Source organism: Vulpes lagopus, chromosome 1 (assembly GCF_018345385.1).
Source record: "Vulpes lagopus strain Blue_001 chromosome 1, ASM1834538v1, whole genome shotgun sequence".
NCBI lineage: Eukaryota > Metazoa > Chordata > Mammalia > Carnivora > Canidae > Vulpes > Vulpes lagopus.
In genome coordinates, this window is record NC_054824.1 from 157,702,393 (window position 1) to 157,716,590 (window position 14,198).

Below are 14,198 nucleotides of genomic sequence, written 5' to 3' on the forward strand. Positions count from 1 at the left end.
GGTCTGACATTTTGATACATGACAGGCAAATAAACATATAGAAAATGTCCAAGGAGATCATGGCTTTGTAATGGGAAGGACAGATACATAAATAATAATGAATCAGGCCAAAAAGGACTACAAGAGAAGCATGCACAAAGAATTAAAGTAATATAGAGACCAGAATGACTCACCACATCTCTGGGATTGGAGGGATGCCATACAGATTCCATTCATCCAACATTTTTTGAATGTCTATTATGTGTCATCCATGGCTTGAAGGTCTCAGGATATATACCAGGGAATCAAATCCGAAGATTCCTGGCCTTGTGGAGCCTGTATTCTAGGAGAGTTGGGGATGCAGTAAATATAAATTAGTAAATTACTTTTTATGTTAGAAAGTAGTAAGTTTTGGAGAAAATGGGAAAAATAGAGAAGAGTAAGGGGGATTGAGAGTCATGAAGGAAGGCTATAATTTCAAACAGTGATCAGCACTGGCTTTCTTGATGAGGTGACATTTGAACAAAGAAGTGAAGAGGGTAAGGGACATTGGCTGTGTGGATGTCTGAGGGAGGAAGGGACAGCCAGTGCAAATGCCCCATATCTTGAGTATGCCTGGCCTATTTGAGGAACAGCAATGAGGTCAGTGCAGCTGCAGCAGGGTGGGTGAAAGAGAAAGTGCAATAAAGTATGGGATTTAGGGATATGACTGGCCAGATCATGTATGGTCTCAAAGATCCTGGAAGGAGTTTTTACTCTGATCCAGAAGGGGAAAGATTACAGAATTTTGAGCAGAAAAGTGATGATCTGATTTGAGAAAAGAACACTGGATGGAAGCAAGGAGACCAGGTAGATCAGGAATTGGTAAACTGTGACTCATGCTCTGAATTCAGCTTGTTGCTTTCAAGTAAATACACTTTTATTCAAATACACCTGTGTCCATTTGCATTATAACAGCAGAGATGAGTAGTTGCCAAAATGACTGTATGCCTGTAAAGCAGAAAATATTTACTATATGGCCCTTTACAAAAACACAAAACAAAACAAAACAAAAAAACCCAAACCTGTGCTGATTCTTGAATAAGGAGAAAAGTAATGGTGGCTCAGACCAGGGTGGTGGCATTGACAGTGGAAAGAACTGTTTGGATTCTAGATATATTTGAAATGAAAGCCAACTGTGTTTGCTGAATGGTTTGTGTGGGAATGTAATAAAGAAAGAAGTTAAAGATGAGTGTAAAATTTTTGATCTGAACATAGTTGCTATCATTTGAGATATGGAAAATGGGTGGTGACTCAGTTTTCATGGTGAGAGATCAGGAATCAGAAGAGCTTAAACCCAACATTTCTGAGTTTTCAGATTACATCAAGTTAAGGATTTGAGAAGCTGAGTGAATGTGCAAGTCTGATGCTCAGGAGAGAATTCTGGACTGGAGGTGGAATATCAGCATAGAGTCAGTTTACCAGAAGAATGAGTGAGAATAGAGAGGAAAACAATGGGCAAGCCCTAAGCATGTCAACATTAAGAGCTTGGAAGGAAGGAAAAAGTTGTAGGAGAGACTAAGGAGTAAGCAATAAAGTAAAACAAGAATGAGATATTCTGGAAGCCACTTGAAGAAAGGATATCAAGGACAGGGATAGATTGTATCCTATCTCTCTGATAAGTCAAGTAAGAGGAAAACTGAGGGAAAACAGTTTTGGTAGAGCAGGTAGGAACAAAAACTGGCTTGCAGTCATTTTAAGTGACTATGGGAGGAAAGGAATTACAGAGAATGGATATAGACAGCCTATTCAAGGGGTTTTGCTAGTAATTTGCAAACAAGGCAATATCAGTCAAGGGAAGTGGGGCAAGTGAAGGGTTTTGGTTTTGTTTTTAAAATGGGAGAAATGAATTATGTGTTTGTACATTGATGGGAAAGATTTGGTAGGGAAGGAGGAAGTTGGGATTTAGGAAAGGAAATGGGAGAATTGCTAGAGCAATGTCATTGAGTAAGAAAGATGGGATCTAGTTTGCAAATGGGGAGATTGACTTTCAATAGGTGCATGTTTTTTTTTTAAGATTTTATTTATTTATTCATGAGAGACAGATTGAGAGGGAGAGGCAGAGACACAGGCAGAGGGAGAAGCAGGCTCCATGCAGGGAGCCCAACATGGGACTCAATCCCTTGTCTCCAGGATCAGGCCCTGGGCTGAAGGCGGCGCTAAAATACCGCTAAGCCAGGGGATCCCTGGGTAGCTCAGCGGTTTGTCACCGTGCCTCTGGCCCAGGGCGCGATCCTGGAGTCCCGGTATTGAGTCCCGCGTCGGGCTCCCGGCATGGAGACTGCTTCTCCCTCTGCCTCTCTCTCTCTATCATAAATAAATAAATCTTAAAAACAACAACAACAACAACAACAACAAAACCGTTAAGCCACCTGGGCTGCCCTAGATGCATGGTTAAATCCCCTCCAGTTGCAGGTGGAAGTAAGGTTTTATGTGTGTAGATTCTGGTGAGAAGGTGATGATGGTAATGGAAGTCTACAGAAGTCTCATTTTGTTGGCTTTAGTTTTTTCAGTGAAGTTGGTAAAAAGGTCATCTCTGAGAATGAAGTTTGAGGTGGTGTACTATGGGGTTTGAAGAGAGATGAGAATGAACAAAATAGTCATCACATATGTGGTAGAGTGAATGGACTAGAAGAGTATAATATGGTCATCAAGTAGCATTTAGGTTCACTCTCATGATCAACAGCGTTGGTCTTCAGCTCATTCTTTTGCATGGATGAAGGCACAAATTAGGTAAAAAGATGGATTTAGCCAGGGTTGTGGTTTTGCTAAGTGAGTACATCAAGAAATTAAGGGTATAAACAAAGAAGTGGATATACTGATTAATCAGGGACTTTAAGATTAGTGAAGAGGTGAGAGAGAATATCAAGAAGCTTAGAGATAGTCAAAAGATAGTTCAGTGGGTTGGAAATCCCAGTGAAATTTGAATTGGGTCACTAGAGGAAATGAAGGGATAGATAGGTGAACGGACTTAATTAAATTGAGATTATGGAGAGATTGTTGGTAATGAGAAGGTCTAGGATTATGAACATATAAATGAATTAATGAGGTAGTATGGAGGGTCAGATCACTGGAAGAGAGGAGTTTAAGAAATGGAGAGGCTAGAGTGTTGGACTGAATCATCTACTGTGTATATTGCAGTCATCCAGGAATGAAGACGTTAACAGAAGTGGAGATAGTGAAAGTGAACCAGGAAGTAAAACCAGTGGGAAGTAAAGGGATATATCCTAGGGATTGGTTGGTGACATCACAATGAAGGATAACAGGCAATATGATTTAATTATATGAGATTCAATCCCAAGAATGTCTAGGGAAGAGAGAGAATGAGAGAGAGAGAGAGAGAGAGAGAGAGAGAGAGAGAGAGAGAGAAAAGAGAAGAGAAGGGAAGAGAAGAAGAGAAGAAGAGAAGAGAAGAGAAGAGAAGAAGAGAAGAGAAGAGAGGAGAAGAGAGAGAAGAGAAGAGAAGAGAAGAGAAGAGAAGAGAAGAGAAGAGAAGAGAAGAGAAGAGAAGAGAAGAGAATGGTTTGGAGATAGCAATGAGGAGCATGGAGGGTACCCATCTTATATATGATTTATATTGTATATTAGACTCTAAGAATAAGTGGTTGTCCTTAATGTGAACAGGCTGGGAAAGAATATTTTAGACATAAATGAAATGGCTGGGCATTTAATAGCATGTACTAAGGCACAGAACTTAAGAAATGGTGAATATATGAATCTGGCTGGGGCATCCAATTAGACCACAGTGACTGTAGTGTAGAAATGCTGGGTTATGAGAGAGTATGATGGAAGAAAATGAAGTTGCTAAAATGTGTAGGTTGGGGCAGACTGTGGTATGTCTCATACATTCAGATTTGCCAGCTAAAGGGGCTACCTAAGGTTCGTAGTCAGGGCACTCATTCACCAGGTTTACTTCACAAAGGTAAGGCTCTCTACAATGTAGCAATGGTTGGGGACAGAGAAGATAACCAGCCAGTACAGCAGTAGTTCAAACTACAGATCAAAGGGTCTGAATTTAGGCAATGCCCATAGGAGCAGAGGAAACTCAGGAAAGTGAACTCAACAGGTATTGGTGTTTGATTGAGTGTGGTTAGTGAGAGAAAAAAAAGGAATCAAGGAAGACTTGACAGATTTTCAACTACAGTAACTGGGTGGGATATGTTAACTTCTATAGTTTAGGGAATAAATGAGAACAACTAAAATGCCTTAGCAGATGACCCACCTTTTAATAGGTAATCACTCAGCAGAAGCTTAATGAATATACCTTATTCTGTAGTTATATATTTTTTTCTTTTGTAGAACTCAACATTCCTTAAAGTATCTTCAAGACTGGTGAGGATTGTGAGGGACCAATCATATTTTTTTTCTTCTAAATAGTTTAGCTACTTTAAATATGGACTCAGGAATCAAGGATGAAATATTAATGTACTTAAGTATAAAGCAAGGAGTTTAAACAAGATTTTCTCTCATGCTATGTCTCCTCCTACCCCACAAATCTAGATCTTGGGGCTTGGATGCCCTCACCTGCCCACTGTGCCCCTCTGCACCCCAACCAGGGTAAACTCAGGTCTGAAGGGTTTGTATTTGCCAAGACAGATACAAGGGTATCTGCCATCTCTCCTGACCCTGGGAGGATAGAAGACTGACAAGAAAGGCTTGTCAGACATCAGGATTCTATGCTTTATTTCCACAGTGAAACAAGAGCAAGAGGGAAGATGATGCTTGCTCTGTGAATCCAATCGCTTTCCCCAAACTCAACAAGAGAAGGTATTTTTGTGTGGGGAGGAGTAAGAGATGGAAAAGGGCCCAAAGTGTTCCATTCTCCTGTAAGTGGAATGGAACTGGAAATATCAACTCCGGTAAAGTAGTCTAATCATATGTGAGCCCTAAACAGGAAATGTGCCGCCTCATGGACAAAATGTAGGACTAGGGCACTCAGGGAGACAGAAGATAGGGAAATCGACTGGATAATTGGTTTAGCTGGGCAAAAAGGGGAACATTTATTACATGGATGCAAGGGTGCTTTATAAAACTCAAGGACAAGAGTAGAGCTGGGCCCTAGGATGGAACTAGAGACAAGAAAGCCACTGGGAACCCATGATATTAGACCCTCTCTATCTCAAGTCTTGGCTTCTCTCTGAGCACATGCTTCATTTTTCTTTTTCCCTGCAGGTGGCATTCTCTGTTCCCTCATCTCCATAACAGGAAACAGAAAACATGTGCCACCAGGGCTTCCTGGTTTGCCTGTTCTGGGTTCAGCCATACTGAGTGACTGACAGAGTGATTGACTCTTTCTCAGTCACCCTTGATCTTGCTCTCCATTCTCATTTCACTGGCTAGGATCATCAGGTCACTAGCTGGCCTGGCCTAGGTCACAGCCTCATTTCTTGTTCACTCAACTATTGCAGCATGGCTATGTGTATCCCACCGTCTCCACCCCCAGCTGTAGGCTATAGTTGACACAGCTAAGAGAGGTGAGCTGGAGTGATACCCCAAAACTATCTTCAGTGTCTGAGTGCCTTCAGTGACTAAGATCAGGAAATCAGAAAATTTAAAGTCATGTAACATGTTTATGTCATGTACTAAAATGCAATTAGGTAGTCTCTTGATAGAAACTCTTTACAAGAGTGTCTTGGAAAGGCAGCCAACACCTGCATTTGGGGCCTTAGCTAAAATAAGTTGACTGCCATTTTCCTGCACCACTGGATTAAACATATGTACAGAAGGGATTTGGGTTATTGTAAGAAGAACAAAAGGATGTCAAGGAAGACTGTCTGGTTGTCACCCCCTCTAGGAATATTTGTCAAGAAGGAACAAGGAATGTGGCAGACAAGCCCTCTATGTCTGCCAGATGTTTTCTGACAATACTTATTGTTAAAACTGAAATTTAACTGATGAAAGCCAGGCATGGCTTTCAAACAATGAAATAGCCAGTGGCATTTTGAGTCCCATTCATTAAGCCTTTCTGGGTGTGGCTCCCGGTCAAGCTACCATTTCTTGACCCAAAATGCCAGTCTATCTCTGGAATATTAGCCCTTTGGCCCTTTACAAGGCTCAGAAAGTACATAAGGAGTAGTTCTTTCTGTCTCCTCCTCACTGTGGCTTCTGGAATTTCCTTTCAAATGTGGGGAAATAGTAAATACTCAGCAAAGGCTGCCTGAGTTCTTTATATCTATGATTTTATTGTTCTACAGCCCTGTGAGATAGATATTTTACATATTTTTAATTTATGTAATTAAAAGTATTTAATAAGTATGGAAACTGAGCTTTAAAGAGTTAACTGAATAGCCCAAGATTAGTGGCTGATCAGAGGACCGAATGTAATTGGGAACCCAGGGCTGTTTGATAGCAAAGTCTATGCTCCTGAAAGAATCTGTAGGGATGATGGGGATATCTGGGAATACAAAAATATTATGGTTACAATAATTACACACTTACATTACATCATTACGTTCCCATACATAGATAGATTCAGCTAAGCGTTCTAGATGAGTAAAACTTGTAAGTCAGCAAGTAGAGCTTCCTAAACTTGGTTTAGTGGTTTTCCCACCTGTGTCTGGGTGAGAGTAATGGCTTTCTCTTTCTGCCCTCCAGAAAAATCCTTGTCCCACTCACATATAATATCAGAAGATTCTTAAGATTATTTTTAAGGAGATGGCCACTCTAAGAAGACTGGCCCTGAAGCCTGTTCCTGAGATGATCCCACTGCCATTGACTCCTGGTTTGGAGAAGTAGATCTACAGTGAAAAGGATAATCCTGAGTGGCCAGGCCCCAGGCCTTCCACAAGAGGCCACAGGCAAACATTCACTATATAAGATGATGGTCCAAAAAGAACTGCTACCCCTCTTTTGGGAAAATCCTGGACTTGTCCTTGGTCTTTGGCTTTCTCTACTTGTTTTCCGTAGACTTATCATTGATTTTTATTTTATTTATTAGAGTGTATTATTAGATCATTCCTCCAAATCTGCAAGAAGGAGGTATTTAGCAAGCTTTTATTACAGTCTAACCGTTTACAATCCATTTAACTAATTTCAGGACATTTCAGAAATTTTATCAGCACAATTCCTTTATTATTTATTTATTTATATATAGAAAATTATATGGTAATTAACTGAACCACACAAGAAACTTGCACTTAAGATTGATTTTTGATTTGTACACTGTTGTTTCAGTAAACCCTGCAGAAAAGTTGTCTTTCCTTATCTTTGGAATTTGAAACTTGATGAAAGCTCTGAGCCCTTTTTCTGTATACACAAGGAATGTTACATGTCTATTCAAGAGAAATGCTAGAATAGAAATTATTATGGTGGTAAACTATCCTGATTTAGACTGAATTTCTTTTCTAGACTTGATTCATCTCAACAGATTCCTTCATTTTTTAAATACATATGTGTCTAAAGAAGGGACCTTTGTAAACTGGAATCTTAAAGGTGGAACTGACTTTGGAAAGATTCCAACCCAACATTTGATTCTGATGGTAAATAATAATGGCAAGTATTTATTGCTTTTTTCTAAGCATCCCTATAAATATTTCAGTATTTTAAGTATTAACTCACTTAGCCTCCTCATGTTCCTAGGAGTTCAGTACCATCCTTATTCCCATTTTACAGAACAGAAAATTGAGGCCTAAAGAGTATAAGAACTGAAGTTACACAGCTACAGTTGTGTCTCTGAGCTCTTCAGCAATAGTGCAGAATAACTGCACCAAAGATGATCTAGAAGGGCTCTGCCCTTACCAATCCCAAGGCCTTGTGTGATCTCTGGATCTTTTCTGATATTCCCATATTCTGCTCTGTGTAACCCTTTTCTCCTCTACCCTCAAACCCCACAGTATGACATTCTAGAAATAAACGAGCACAAACTATAAAATGGCAAATTGTTACAGAATAGATCCTGTCTAGAGCCTCCCTGCTCTTTTATTTTCACTCTGGGAAAAAGAGTCTCAACTCTGCTGTCCAGAACCCAAGTGATTCCCTTTCTCTACTCCAGAAGACTGTCCTCTGTGGATGCCAAATGTGGGTAGAGATGGCAGGCTGGGAAAGCAGGACTCCTTTACACTCCTTCTGGAATGATGGAAGACTGCTTGGCAGTGAGAACATGGTAATGGCTTCTCTCACTCAATGTTCTGTGCTTGGGAGAAGTGAGAAGTTGGAGACAACGGGTCTCAGGGAAGTGATGGTTCATTGGCTACACTTTACATGGGCCATGCTGTTTCTCCTCACAGGGATTGCATTTCACTGGTTGCTAATTTGAGGACAGGGTCTAGACAGAGATTGATGAGAAACCCTAACCCTCTCTGGTAGATTCTGGGGCCTCAAGGCCTGGCTGCACAAGAAGCAGTTTAAGGATCCAGGAGCCCAGATTGTCTAGAGTAGAATATTAGAGTCTTGGCTAAGGACAGATGAGTGCTTTCCACACGGGCCCTTGCCTGGGGTCTGGTGTGTGATATTCAAGTCAGGTTTAACCCATGATGATAAGGAAGAAAGGTGAGGCCAGACAGCTTGGTTTACAAATAGGCATATTTAAATTTTCATTTCTGAGGGAAATGATGATGGATTGCTTTTTTAAAGATTTTATTTAGTTATTTGAGAGAGAGCGAGAAAGAGAGAGAGAGAGCATGGGTGGAGATGAGGGAGAGAGAGAAAGGGAGAAGCAGACTGAGCAGGGAGCCTAATGTGGGGCTTGATCTCAGGACCCTGAGGCCATGTTTTGAGTTGAAGGCAGATGCTTAACTGACTGAGCCACCCAGGTACCCCTGATGGGTTGTGTTTAATCTGGAAATGTGATGTCAGTGATCCCTCCTTCGGAGAGATATATAAAAAATATGTTCTAATCTTTATTATTAATTCCAAATTCTTCCAAAGAATAAGAAGGGCTTGACTCATTTGCCCAACTGTTTACCCATTCACTAAACTGGCAAGTATTTATTTGGTACCTAATACATGCTAAACACTGTGCTAGGCCCTGGGGGTACTATGGGGAACAAAAAAGATTTAAATAACTTTCAGTTTGGTCAAGGGCAGACGTGAAATGAGCATGTATTCAAATAAACTGTAATCTTTATTGTGATGAATGTCATGAAGCAAACACATGAGAAAGAAAATAATGGGTGTGGGATGTCTAATATATACTTGAGGATATAGAAAGATTTTTCCTGGTCAATAAATCTTGGATTCTTCAGGGTTCCACGTGGGGTGATTTATGAAATGAGAGTTGTGATGAGATTCTCTGAATGGGGTCCCTGTAAATGGGGTCTCAGGGGAGAAAGGTGGACTTGGAAAGGTAAGAAATTTCCATCTTTTCTGTACCTTCTCCTGCACTGTCCCTCAGTCAGATCAGTGTCATTCATTATTTCATTCCCAGCACCTGGCACAATGGCTAGCATGTAGTAGATGTCAAACAAATGTTCGTTGAATAAATGAAATGCTTTAAAAGCTGACATTTCTCTATTTCTCTGTTTCTGTTTGAATGGGTCAGGACAAAGCTGGAAGTAAAGAGACAGATGGAACTTTGGGAGTTGGATTTAGCTCATAAATCCCATACTTTATACCTTGTAGAATATATGAGCAACTTGTAAACAATACCAGAAAAAGGTCCTGAAGGCAGAAGTCAAAGACCAGTAGGAAGGAAAGAGAATCATCTCCTTAAAAGCCTAAAGTTTGGTATGAGGCAGTAAGTCCCTGCCAGTCCAGCCTCTTATTTCAGCCTTAGTAGCATTGGTCTAGGGGGCCACACCAAGGAGGTGAGACCCACCTCTCTGTCCTCCAGCACTCTTCAGTACTGCCTTTGAAAATGAAGTGAGAACTCACCAGCTCTGGGAAAACAATGACTCAGGTTAGCTCAGGTGGAGGGAGAGGGGAAAGGGGGACATGGAACAAAATACTTTTTCCCTTTTCCATCCTCAATAGCAAGCTTTTAGGATACAAATAGTTTATTTCAGTTAAACTTTTACCTCATTGCTAATGCCAAGTTTCATACTAAAGTCAACAGAATAATTGTACAGGTTCTGGAATGGCCACCTTCTGGGACAGGGCACCATGAAATTTGCCATGTCTTTAATTGAAAAGTGGTTGCCTCTTTCACTTTAGTAGGCAAAACTGTCCCTTCATCTTCCTCACCCTCTAAGCCCCCACTAACCATATACCACTCTGTGGGACCACTTGCTCAGGGACACCGGAAATAGGTTGATTCTTGTCTTTGTACTTCAACTTCTATTTTCAGTAAAATAACAGCAACCCAAGCTCTATCCTATTCCACTTCTATCGCTTAATCTTTAACTTTAGGAAAGTTTTAATGAAGCTTACCTCTCAAGGACCTGCCATGTAGGCTTTTCTGTCTTTGCTGTTCCTGTAATCACCAAGCACATGCTTGCCTCAGGGCCTTTGCATTTGCCATTTCCTCTGCTTGATAGGCATGTGGCTAAACTTTTCACTTCCTTTATATCTCTGCTGTAACGTGACTTTATTAAACAGGACTTCCCCAATTCTCCTCTCTCCTCCCTTTTCTTCTCACTTTCTGAATTTTTCTTCAAAACATTATCAGATTCTGACATCATGTCAGTAACACATCATGTATATATCTGTTTATCTCTTTTCTCTAAAATATACATTCTGGAAGGCATTGCCTTTGCCTTTTTATTGTCATATTCCCAGCATTCAGTCAAGTGCTGTCCCATGGTAGATGCGCAATAAATATTTATTGAATGAGTAATACAATACAAATACAACCAACCATCAGGGTGGTTAAAAAAAATCAAAAGAGAACAAAATAAAACCCAGAAATCTTACCTGTCATAAAAAAAAGATATCAGCACCGAGATTGAACACATTTCTTATTTGTTTACTTATGTTTTATTTCCCGATGATCAGGCATCCTAGTATCCTTTATTTTCACAGTTCTAAAGCTCAGTGAGTCTCCCTGTATTTCCACATATACTCCCAACCCCTGAAAGCCTTCTCTGTTTTTACAATGCCAGGAAGGGCTGACATAACAATACATCTGGTGACCCACTTACAATGGGCCACACTTAAAGCTATCCTGTGTTAAAGGGGACTGTTTTAAATGGACCACCCTGTATGTTACATTAGATTGTGCCTTTCTGCCAATAAGTTCAGAAGTGTTTCATAAATAAAAAGATGATGTTGGAGAAGAGTTCTCTCTCCCTCTTTTTCCTTCTAATTCACATGGAAAATTTTATCGTAGAAATCTCCTGCTCAGCTGTGCAATGACAAAGCAATTCAGCCCAGAGAGATGATTCTTTTGGTTCAGAATCTATTATGCTATGTTGATACGGAAAAGCAGGCTTCAGTTTGGGGGGGAAACTAAAGAAGACTAGATTCTATATGAACGATCCTTCTGGGTAACAGAACAGATCCCTGAAGCTTCATTTCTTGCTTCCTAATGGGTTTCTGCTGGGTCCCTGAAAGGAGCCTCAAGTTCAAGAGGGAAAAGCAAAGGCAAGCTAATTTATAGCTGTTCCAAGAATGCAGTTGCTGGATATATCCTGACAGGGGGTTCTGTTGTGCTTTGAAGAATAATGTGAAAATGCAAGCTCAGAGTGAGCTTCTGTAATATGAAAATTAAAACTCCACCCTAAACCTTCACCCGCATCTGAAGCCAAGTCTTTTTAGATGTGCAGGAGGGATTTGTTTACTTTGTATGGAAAATCACTTTCTTTTTATTAGCAAGCTCAAGGGTTTCCTGATTATCTGAAGGGCTGTTGCCTCTCAGAGGGCAGTCATGGGGCATTCTTGGCATAAGCAAGGACCAGAAAGACTGGAAATCTTATTTTGCAACAGTTTCTGCCTGGTTTTTAAAGTCAAAGAAGACAAATGGTTCTGATAAGTTCAGCAATACCTTTGAATTTGAATTGACTTCTTGTCCTGAGCTGACTTGGAGAGGTTAAAAACCAAACCAAACTAAAATGAACAAAAAATAGAAAAAATAACCCAAACCATATCATGAGCAACTTTTCGTTTTCTCTGTGAGCACATCTGCCCCAGGAGACAGTAGCTCTCCTGTTCCTATTATTATCAAGAAACAAAACACAAGAATCGATGGGGTGGACAATGGTGAGGGGCTCAGTAGTCTTTAGACACATTTTCAGTTTCTTCTTTTTCTTGCTGTTACTTTGCCCACTTTTGTCTTACTGAAATCATCCTGTTGCTCACCTCTAATGAGCAGGCCATCCAGATTTCTTCTAATCTCCTCAAATCCTACCAAGAGACCTTCCTTAGCAGATGTGCCTTAAACACTCCAATTTGCAATGATTTTCCAGGTTCCCAAATACTCTACTGCTCGAAATAGGTATCTGCCCCATTGCTTTACCTCTACAATTAAGTCCAATGAACTCTTCCAGCCACCTTCTAACTCTCCTGAGCTGCAAGATCACTTCTGGATTCCTTACCCAGGAGCCCAAATTCTTGAATTTCAGGAGCTTATAAGCTTCTTGGCGTAACCAAGGCTTCCCAGTGGCTCCTTTGCCAGCTTCCTCTGCCTTTCAATGCCTTCTAACCCAGGTGTCCTTTTCTTCTTTCCTTACCATCCATTCACTGACATGAAATCCACTCTTTGCTTATGTTTCCTAGCCTCAAGCCCTCCCAGTGCCAATGTGGTCCACTTGTTGAGTGATCCTGTCAGTCAACTCTGGCTCATTACAAAATGTGTATGTCCTAACCTCACACTTCCATATGGCCTCATGATATTATAGTAATTGCATTTTCTGTCTACAGTAGGCAAAATGAAACACATGCTATGAAAGTGCTTATGTTTTAAGCTGCTTCCCAAGGCAGAATTTAAAAGGAGAGCAAGTTCTCCTTTAGGACCTTTTCTACCTATTTGTTCCTTCCTGGAATGGGATTTCCTGGTAGTTAATATTTCTCAATCAGATAACATGAAATACCTACTTTTGGATCTTGCTCTTAGGTCTTTAGACTGCATAGGTGAAAATTTTAAGTGGAGACTGTAAGAAAACCTCAGCAGTATACTTGACAATCCCAAGTGTACTATGAAGTTTGAGGGAAATTGATGATGAGTAGAGAATAGGTAGAGATGGTTTTATGTAATCATTAGAGCTATAATTTATTGAGGAACTACTTTGAACCAAGCACTAATTAGTTCCTCTATATATGTTGTCTTAATTAAATGTGGCTAGAGACTTTCAATTCAGAGCTATCACTAGATCCTATCTTTCAGAGTTTATTTCCTAGGCTGTTGTTTTGCTTGTGATATTTAGAGCATGAACCTAAGAAGCTGACAAATCTTCAAGTCTTTCCTCTTTTTATATGAGTACAAGTCTTAATGCCTTAAAATAAGATAATCAATTTCTCAATAAAGAAATGACAATACCTACTTAATAAGACTGATGTGACAAGTTGTAGGAGTGCTGATGATACTGACTCCATCTTTGGTCCTCCATCTTTTTCATGTCTGATCAATGGCCTCTTTTGGAGCTATATGTTCTGGGTCCCTTGGAGATTAATACACATACCTTAGAAATACCTGCCAAAGCTGGGTGGGGGTGGGGAGTGGAGGTGGACACGGCTTGCTTTGGCCTCCAATGAATCTGTTGGAAATAACTTAGTCTTTTCCCTTCCTAATTTATAGGTGGTGCCACAAGATCTAATTAAAGTTAGCTGTCAATTAGGTGCATGCAAACCCTTTGATCTCACTACAGTGCCCTTTTGCACGTCCCTTTGCTGCATCAAATCTGTGGACTAACATCCAGACTTGTGGAGAGTAACATTGCAGCTGCTGTGATCCTCATCTTATCAGTAAGTTACCCTGAATAAAACTCAGTGCAAACTGTAATGGAGTCACCTGCTTCATTTTCTAATCTCAAAGTGCTGTGTCAGTTTGGGGGATACTTCACTGTTCCTCCTTCACCTTCTAACATGAGTCAATCAGATATTATGATTAAGGTGTAATTATAGTGACTACTCTATAGTAGGTGCTCAAGAGATGAGAGCAGTGATTATCATTTTACCTAGGTATATGCTTCTGGCCTTTATTTGGGAGGTATATAACCAAGATGATGACATACATTGTTCCTGATCCACTCCTCACAAGAAAAACAACTAAAACCCACTCAAGAACAGGGGTCACTGAGGTCATCCTGGAACATGCAGGTGAGGCTGAATCACCTCCTTTGCACCACAAGGACCAAGACACACTGGATTAG